Below are 10,253 nucleotides of genomic sequence, written 5' to 3'. Positions count from 1 at the left end.
CCATCAAAATTAGGTTTTCAAAGAAAGTAAAAAACAGGTTTTCTACTACTACAAGGAAACCTAAAAATAATAGGAAACTTACAATAATAGGAAATTACATATTATGCTAAAATATATAACTAAATATAAGTAAATAACTAAATATAACACACGTTTTCATCCCCTCTCAAACTCAAGATGCTAAAGCAAGAAGCAGGAAGAATTTGTCACGCAAAAAGCGAAAACAATGAACCGGATGAGACTTAATGAAGAAGTCAGCAAACTGCAACGATGAAGAAACAAAAGGTAAGGAAATGGTGCCAGTCTGCAGATGATGACGAACCAGATGACAATCAATCTCAATATGCTTTGTGTGTTCATAGAACACAGAGTTGTGAGAGATCTGAATGGCACTAGTATTATCACAGTACATGGGAGTTGGGGAGGAATGAGAAACACCCATGTCTACAAGTAACCATCGCAACCACACAATCTCAGTGGTGGTGGATGCCATAGCTCGATACTTTACTTCTGTAGAGGAGCGAGAAACAACAGTCTGTTTCTTACTTTTCCAAGAGATAAGTGAATCACCCAAAAAACACAAAAACCCGTAGTGGACTTGCGATCAATGGGGTCGCTGGCCCAATCAGCATCAGAGTAGGCACGGAGCACTAAGGATGAGGTTGATGGAAACAAAAGACTTTGAAAACATGTACCACGAAGATAACGCAAAATACGAACAATTGCTGCCCAATGAACTGTAGTAGGAGCTGAAACAAATTGACTAACAATTTGAACAGCATAAGCAATATCAGGACGTGTGATGGTAAGATAAACTAGACATCCAACAATAGTGCGATACAAAGTGGGATCAGTCAACGGGACACCATCAGAAGATGAATATCGAGCATTGGACTCAAGAGGAGTATCAGCAGATTTATTATCAGTAAGACGAGCACGCTCAATGACATCCATAGTATATTTGGACTGAGAGATAAGATAACCTCTAGGAGAAGAAGCAACTTCGATCCCCAAAAAATAAGACAGTGTGCCCAAGTCCTTCATTTCAAAACGATAAGCCAATTCTGATTTCAAACTTGCAATTCCATCAACATCATCACCAGTAATAATCATATCATCAACATATAGCAATAATAGAATGTGACCAGCTGAAGTGCATCTAAAGAATAAAGCAGAGTCATGATGACTGGATGTAAAACCAAGAGAGCTAACAACAGTAGAAAACTTTTCAAACCAGGCACAAGGTGCTTGTTTGAGGCCATAAATTGCCTTCTTGAGTTTGCAAACAAATCCAGGAGTGTGAGAAAGATCAGGAGGAGGAACCATATAAACCTTCTCTTGAAGATTTCCATTTAAAAAAGCATTTTTAACATCCAATTGAGAGAGACTCCACTGACGAACAGATGCAACTGCAATATGTGTACGAACAGTGGTCATCTTGGCAACAAGAGCAAAAGTCTCCTCATAATCCAAACCATACTGTTGATTAAAACTTTTAGCAACCAATCTAGCCTTGTAGCGTTCAATCGAACCATCAGATTTGGTTTTAATCTTATAAACCCAACGACAACCGATAGTATGTTTACCTGAAGGCAATTCAACCAAGTCCCAAGTGTCTATCTTATGTAGAGCAGAAAGTTCATCAGCCATAGCTTGTTGCCAAAGAGGATAAAATTGCTTCTTTATAGGAAGATGGTTCAACTAACTTATGAATGGATGTTAGAAGATAGCAAAAGGACTCAGAATAACAAGAATAATCAAAATCAGGTAACTGAGTGGACTTACGAATACGTTGAGGATAACGAGGAAGAGATGAAGCAGGAGCTGGATCAACAATCTCAGGCGGTGCTTGGGAAGCCATAGAAGGAGGAGGGGTAGCATGATCTGAAGTATGTGTACCTGCAGGACATGAAGAATCAATAGTACATGGGGTATGGGAAGGTGAATTGTTTATATCATCAGAGAATGGATCAATATAAATGAGGTCAGTTTTGGTCACGTTAGGAATATTATCAGAAATGGAGAAGAATGGAATGTGCTCAAGAAACACGACATGACGAGAGACATATAATTTATTATTAATGGCATCGAAACAACGATAACCCTTTTGCCCTTGCCCATAACCCAAGAAAACACAAATAGCAGACCGAGATGTCAACTTATTACGTTCAACTTCAGGACGAAGAACAAAGCAAGTACAACCAAAGACTCTCAATGAGGAGTAATCCGGAGGATGCCTATACAATGTTTCAAAGGGTGATAAACCTGAATTGTGGGAAGATGGAATCTTATTAATTAAAGAAACAGTAGTAAGAGCTGCTTCTCCCCAAAACTCACTGGGAACTTTGGCAGATAAAAGAAGTGAACGAGCAGTTTCCACAATGTGCCTATGCTTTCGTTCAGCAATTCCATTTTGCTGTGGGGTATTAGTACAAGAGGTTTGATGAATTGTGCCGTCAAGAGCAAGCAATTTAGAGAATTCGGATGAAGTATACTCTCCACCCAAGTCACATCTAAAGTATTTGATTACAGTTGAATGTTGAGTTTTAATAAGTGCTCTAAATGATCGATAAATAGAAAGAAAGTCAGATCGTCGCTTCATAAGATAAACCCAACAATAACGACTATAATCATCAATAAAGGACACATAATATCGAGACCCTCCTTTTGTAGTAACTGGAGCAGGTCCCCACACATCAGAGTGAACAAGATCAAATGGTGCAACAGAATGAGAAATACTTCGAGGAAAAGGTAAAGCAGAAAATTTTGTTAATTTGCAACCACTACAATCAGAAATATCATGAGTTTGTATATTTCCCAATTGACCCTTAGAAACTAAAAATTTTAAACGACTAGCGGAAACATGTCCAAGGCGAAAATGCCACAAATAAAAACTAGAAGACGATGAATTCAAAGAAAAAGATGACAAATCAACACCAGAGGCTGCAACGTGTGATGATCTTAGATTGTCCAGAACATATAACCCTCCTTGTCTACGGCCTATCCCAATCAGCTTCTGAGATTGAGGATCCTGCACATGACAACCAGTAGAAGAAAACTGAACTAAGTATCCAGAATCACACAATTGACCAATAGAGATAAGATTCAAAGTAAGAGCTGGAACACAATAGACATCTGACAGTGACAAATTATGTGTATTAACTGAACCAACACCTGCTAAAGGTAATGGTGTACCATCAGCAGTCATAACAGACATAGATAGGTTGGAAAGACGCAAGTCATTAAAGAGTTTTGAATTAGACGACATGTGTTTGGAAGCACCTGAGTCAAAGATCCATGAGGAAGAAATACCTGAGTGATTATGTGATAACAAACCTATATGAGTGGAGGCTAACATAGCATGTGGTTGTGTGGCTAAGAATTTCTGAAACTGCTCTGCTAAGTCCGTTAACATGGGATTGGATGAAGGTGGTGCTCCAAGTATGGATGAATCATTAGGTGGCAAGGTGGCAGCTATGTTAGCATTGGGACGATAAGATCGCTGCTGTGATTGAGGTTGCTGCTTTTTCAATAGCTTTGGACATTGAGACTTCCAATGTCCTTTTTGTTTACAAAAGTTACACTCATCAGTAACAACTTGCACATAACATTTATTCTGGTTCTGTGTGAACAGTCGAGAAGGTACAGCCAACACTGAGGTGCTAAATGGAGGAAGAGATACTGCTCCTGCAAGAGATTTCAAACGTATTTCTTCAGCTACAAGTTCACTAACCACCGAATCAACTGAAGGAAGTGGAGTGCGATGTAAAATAGAGCCTCTGAGTCCCTCAAAATCACTGCGAAGTGCCATAAAAAATTGAACTAACCGCTGCTCCTCTCTAAAAGTAATATATTCCTCACATGCTTTCAGTCCTGCTGATTCCGTAAGAGCCAGCTCATCCCAGATAGAGTTCATAGCAGCGTAGAACTCAAGAATACTCATATCTTTCTGATGTAAAGCCCGTATATCAATTTCCAACTGATACCGTTTTGCAAAGTTAGATTTAGTGTATAACGTTTGAAAATGCTCCCAAACTTCTTTTGTTGTTTCAAATTTCGCTGATTGTGTACCAATAGATTGCTCAATGGAATTGTGAATCCAAGTGAGAATTTTTTCATTGTTTGACTCCCAATTATCTAACTCTATTACATAATTCTGAGCAGTGTTCTCGGGTTTCACAATAGTTCCGCTAACATAGCCCCATAATCTTTTTCCCTTTAAAAAATTTCTCATCACTGTATTCCAATACGAGTAATTTTTATCATTTAGTCTGACACTAATGGATTGAAGTGAATCATCTCTTTTAATAGCCATCATAAAGTCAATAAATACCAACGATAACCAACGTACTTCCACAAACTATAACCAACGATAAGGAAACCAATGATAACCAACGTACTTCCACAAACTATAGTTAAAATATACTGCACAGTATACGTATAACCAAATTAATACCACCAAAAGATCAGAAATTTACCAAGGAACAAACTGCCTTTTGGAATAACCCCGAAAAAACGACTCACGCGCCACCACTGCCTCTGCGCGTGGTCCTCACGCGCCACCGGCACGCGCCGCCAAACACCAACACGCGCCTGACCGGACGTTTCGTCTCAACCTGCTGAACAAGGATCTGGTCTCCGTTTTCTTAATGGATCTCCAGTTTGGTCGGAATCTTGATTTTAAGTTACGGTCGAATAGGTTTTTCATACAAACTTTCTTTGCCTGATTTCTATCTTGATTTCAGCACGGCCCAAACAGAAATTTCACAAATTTCACTCAATTATAGGCTCTGATACCATGATAACAATATAATGATTCTCAAACCAATATGTTGAATCAATACAAAAAGAAGAAAAGAGAAGAGAAGGAGAAGAAGAATAAAGAGAGAACCAAAATCTATTAAGCCATCAAAATTAGGTTTTCAAAGAAAGTAAAAAACAGGTTTTATACTACTACAAGGAAACCTAAAAATAATAGGATACTTACAATAATAGGAAATTACATATTATGCTAAAATAAATAACTAAATATAAGTAAATAACTAAATATAACACACGTTTTCAAGGATAAGTGTCCTACCGGCATTTTAATTTCATGGAATTACATCTCCCCAGATTCTATATTACATACTAAACATTTATTCATTATTCAATAAGGAATGTGTTATTCAGTTTATAGTTTTACACAAATATTCTCTGCAACAACTTTCCCGGTGTCAAGGGGTGCCCCAACCTCTCCATTAGCTGGGGGCTCGAAGTCCGTGCCTTCAAGGCATTCCCTTTCACTGAACTTCTAACCACAATAGAATTTCCAAGACAATCAAAAGTCCAATCCAATCTCATGGGACTACACCTCTCTAGATTCTACATACCAAGCAGTTACTCTTATTTAGGGTACGTTATTCGTTTTATAGTCTTATAATATATTCTTTACAACTTTTTTTTTTTTTTTTTTTTTTCACTTAAGTACCGGAGGGGTTACGGGAACTTCGCTAACCATTTTTGCAAGTTGTTCAAAAGACCCGTTCATACACATCCCTTGCATTTTTTAAGCTCGAGATTGGGTTTCTACGGATACAATTTTTGATAATATCAAGTTTAAATTAAAAATGGAGAAAATGAGTGGTGAATAAATGTATATTACTTGTTGATCCTGAAATATATGAATTAAAGTGAATCTATTGTTTATATAAAATTTATAAACATGAGCCAAATATATGATAAGAAAAACGGCACGTGAAAAAATTTTAATGGGATGTTATTTCCTCCAAAGGCCACATTCTCTTTGGTTATTCGCAACTTAGATATAATACAAGTCATGCGAACTAAGCTCAATTGGCAAAGGTGGAGCTAGGGAAAAAAGAAGAAGTCATGGTGGGCTGAAAATTTTCAAAATTTCCAATGAACTCACACCATAAGAGATGCTCTACACCACAAGATACAATTTAGAAGTCTAAACTCATGATAAAGCAGGACACATACTCGTGCAAGTACAAATCTAGATGCCTACTCAAAGATGCTTTACTAGATCTCATAGCTTTCTTTGCCAAATAGAAGATCGACACTCTCCCCTGGAAATAAAAATTAGCACAGCTTGATAGACATGAATAGTTGCCGATATAATTCATCAATCAAAAATTAAGAAAATTCTTAATCGACCTTCGACATTGCTGATCGATTTTCCCAAAGAATTTTGACAACCTAAAACAACTGAAATATTTTATCAACACACAACAAAAAGTATAATTTTTTATACCAATACATTCTAATATCACCTGAAAAGGGAAAATAGACCAGCAATGCCGAAGGTCGAAGAATTTTGATTTATTCCACATTTATATTTGACTCACTTCAATAATATACTTTTAATCACATTAAATTTTAAGTAAATAAGTTTTTAACAAATATTTTTTACATATTTGACCATAATAATCATTTCATGGTCAAAATAACAATTTTTACTTATAAATAAAGATTAATAATATAAGAAAACATACATAGAAATAAAAATTTAATTACTTTTAAGCTTTGCAAAACATGTAGCATCCCTTATTGTTAAAATGAGTCATTTGTTTTTAGCTTTATTTAATGAAAATTATTTCTTAAAATTTTATTTATTTAATTATGAGTGAACTTTTAAACTTAGTCAAATGCAAATGAGATGAATATGCAATGATAATGTAGTCTTTTGATTTTTAACTAAATTTGGATAATTACACATCAGGCTTGGGCTGGTCTCAAGTTCATTGGGTTACCCATTGTAGAAATTACACTAAAACAAGTATTTAAAGATTCAAATTCAAAATCAGGAACAAAGTTTATTTTAACCAATTATCAGTTGACAATTTCATATTTTAATATTATTAATTATATTATAAATTAATTTACCCCATTCAAACCCTAAATCATTCACTCTCTCATCTTCCACTTCCTCTCTTCCTCACCCATTTCTCTATCCACTCCCTCACAGACCAAATTGTCGGAGACTGTCTCTTTACTCACTTCACTGTAAGAGGAGTTTCTCCTCGACAGCATCTTTCCATGTATATGTTATCTCATCCGTCTTTCTCTTAATGGAAGTCACCCGTATCTTCTCCTTCTCCAACACATGATTCACATCATTAGGATCAATGACTCCAATAACATCATTCCCTCTCATCTCCTCTCTCTATCCTTTTTACCAAGATTTGGTGCCCAACGACGTGCCTATCGTCATTGCTTCTAATATGGCAATGGTTAATCCACGACAATTGTAGATATGTTATTTCCTTTTTTATTTTTTTATTTTTGAGTTTAATTTCTCAAATAGTTATGATGGTTTGTATGGTCGATGGTTGTTGTGGTTTATGGCAATGGTGAAGTGGTGGTGGTTGCAAGTAGGACTATGTTGGTGATGGTGGGCCCATTAGGCTATGTTGGGGTTAGTGGTCGCAAGTGACTATGGTGATGGTTGCCATAGTGTTGGCGGTAATGTTATATGACAAACTTTTTGGTGTATGTGGCCAATTATTTGATTAATCTTTAACCAACTATTTGGTTATACGTGATCAACTATTTAATTGTGACCTAAAAATTCGATAATTGGTGACAAAAATAATTCGTGACCAACTAATTTGAAAATTTATGATCGACAAATATATCTTGACTTATAAATTTTTTGATTTGTGACCAGTGAAATAAACTATCACATATCAAAAATTTCTATTGTAGCTACAAAATAATATGTGACTAATTAATTTGATAGTATATGACCAAAAAATAAGTTGTGATCTATAAACACGCACATGTGACCATTAATTATATAATTGTGATCTTAACATATTTAATTGATAAAATATTTTTAATTATTCAATTAGTATTTGAGTTTTGAATTTTGAAACTTAGAACTTGAAAATTGAATTACTCCATACTTAATGGCTGACCTCTGAATTTTTCCCGTAAAGATTTTTGAACTAAATTTGAGCGTAAAATTTTTTGGGCTTTTCGCTTCAAAATTGGGCTGGAGCAAGTCTGGGCCATAGCTCAGGTCTGCCCCCCTACCTGCACCCTGATTGGCATTCAATAACAAATATCAAAATCGACAAGGAAATTTCTTCCCGGCCGAGTAGCATGGTTCAATAGATAATTAGCTCAATCAAATCATCGAACAAAAAATAGTTTATAAATTAACTTAATTTTTTAAATAAAGATTTAGATCTAATTATTAGAATTTCCCATTTTTATTCTGTTCTGTCTATTTTGAAAAGAGAAACTATAATATACGATTATTACTTTTGGGTTTGTTGCAACTTTTATGGAAAAGAATCGAAAAATGGAAAATGTTTTTGGGGCTTAATATCTTTAGTCCACCAACGTGGGTGAAATTACCAAGAGCTGTCCCAAAATAAATGGGATGTCAGTCTTTACACGTTGGATTTGATAAAAGATAATTTATATTCATACTACAAATTTATTTCTTATATTGTATTTTAATTTTATGTAAGGATCTCAGTCTTTACTCATTATAACATTTATGTCCTTAACGATTTTTAATGACATTCTTATCTTTAAACTTTTCATTACTTAACACACTTGTATTTGATAACAATTTATATATAAAAAAAGTTGTTGAAATAGCGTATAACAATCTATATCGGGATTTCGAATTGAGTGTTATACATAATCTCTAGTTTGATGTGTGAAACGAAGAGTTTTCACTGAACAAATATTGAATTATGTATGCATTTGACAATTTAGCAAATCAAATTTACCTCGAATTTATTGGGGAAATCTCTTGTTTTCTATACAAAAGTAGAGTATGCTAAAATAATAACGAGCTTACTGGGGAGCATATGAGAAAATCAGTACACAACTTTTGTTACACAGATTTTAGCAGGGCAGTTAATATATCATTTGAGAGAACACCCCCACCCCCTCCCCCCAAAAAAAAAAAAATGGAAAAAGGAAAAAAAGATGCAATTTGGAGTTGGGAAAAAAAATTATGTACGTTGAAGAACTTGAAGTTAGACAATCAAACAAAATTAGATCTTTCAAGCAAACTCAATATTTGCTTAGCATACTCGGAATTTGACTTCCTATCTTGCAAGATGTTTTTAAAAGTCAATATTTGCTAACGAAAAATTGCCATTTCATCAATCAAACTAGATATTATGTACAATACTCAATTCGAAATTCTTAATGCAAATAATCTAAAACGTATAATTTTTCATGCAGAGAACATAAGATAAAGTCTGATGAGGATTTGTTTAATTAACTCATATGGTCCACAATTATTTTCCTTGTGAAAAAAAAAAATAGAAATTGGATGTTATTATACATATTTGAAACTTTTTAAAATGAATAACGATATTTGTCATAATTGATGATCATTATGACCATATTTGGCAAGACAACGACATTAAATGATATGTTCATTTAAGCACAATGACATATACATGTTATCAGCCATTGTTTGATGGTAATTAGTGCTTAAAAATGATGTTTTGAAGTAATTTTTTGGAGAATGTGTCGTTAAAAAATGATAATTTTTTTCAATTTTTATGCGAATTATTTTATTATGTAAATATGTGATTGAAAAATAAATATTTTATTTTAAAGGAAGTCAAATAGAGATCGAATTCGATGTCATCTAATAATTACGATAGCTATCAATGATGACAAATAGCATTGCCTTTTTTTTTCTTTTAAAAAAAAAAAATAACATTGTGAGTTTGATTTTTTAATTACTTTAAGTATTGCACTTAATAAATTACAAATTCAATATTTGAATTGATTGATCATTGATATATAAAATATACGTCAAATACGTGTGTTGGGAAATAAATAAATATTTCTTGAAAAAAAAGAAGAAATAGAGATCATTTTTTTAAATGTATACAAAAATTTAATCTAATAATTTAAAAACAATATTTATTATGCATAATATGTTCTCTATAAATATAGAGTCTTTTAAAAATAACTTAGGTTGTGTATTTAATTGGGACTCTTGAATTATTTGATAGGCTTTTTAAAGTGACGTCTTTTGTGGATTTCATGATTTTTTTTGTAGATTTTTGTATGAAATTAGTGGAAGTCTTTCATAGACTTCTATAAACTTTCATTTTGAAACTTTTGTAGAATTCAAAAGGTTTTTGAAGACCTTCATTTGAAATAAAATTAACATAAATCTAGTGTAATATTGTGAAATAATTTCCCTTATCCTTTCTCTTCCTATAAAAGAAAAAGTTATTTTAAAAGAACAAAAATTTAAGATC

This window comes from Olea europaea, chromosome 1, assembly GCF_002742605.1.
Source record: "Olea europaea var. sylvestris chromosome 1, O_europaea_v1, whole genome shotgun sequence".
In the NCBI taxonomy this organism is placed as follows: Eukaryota; Viridiplantae; Streptophyta; class Magnoliopsida; order Lamiales; family Oleaceae; genus Olea; species Olea europaea.
Note: the sequence above shows the minus strand (reverse complement) of the source record.